The following is a 263-nucleotide window of genomic DNA, read 5'->3' on the forward strand; positions in this document are numbered from 1 at the left end:
GAAAGAGTCAATAGAGCCGCTGGGTAAGGTGTGCTAAAAGTGAAGGGGTTTAAATGTTCAAATGTCGTGAATAAATAGCTTTGAGTTATGTGGATATATCACTGCACTGGCTTGTCAGATAGGCTACTAACTGGGCTGGAAAGGGTTTAAGGCCTTAATAAATGTTCTGAACCGCGAACTTTGTAGCAAAACTGAGTACAGTACCAAAGTGTGGGGTTCGCTGCTGCCTGTTGAGGAACTATGCAGCTAACTTTGTCTGCAGA

At 43.3% G+C, this 263-nt stretch overlaps 1 protein-coding gene across 1 annotated transcript in view; it reads right to left on the bottom strand.

The window, feature by feature from the left end:
• Nucleotides 1–263, bottom strand: part of wnk1b (WNK lysine deficient protein kinase 1b) — a 100,360-nt gene that overhangs the window by 99,381 nt on the left and 716 nt on the right.

The sequence above is a fragment of the Monopterus albus genome, unplaced genomic scaffold (assembly GCF_001952655.1).
Source record: "Monopterus albus unplaced genomic scaffold, M_albus_1.0 scaffold41.1, whole genome shotgun sequence".
NCBI lineage: Eukaryota > Metazoa > Chordata > Actinopteri > Synbranchiformes > Synbranchidae > Monopterus > Monopterus albus.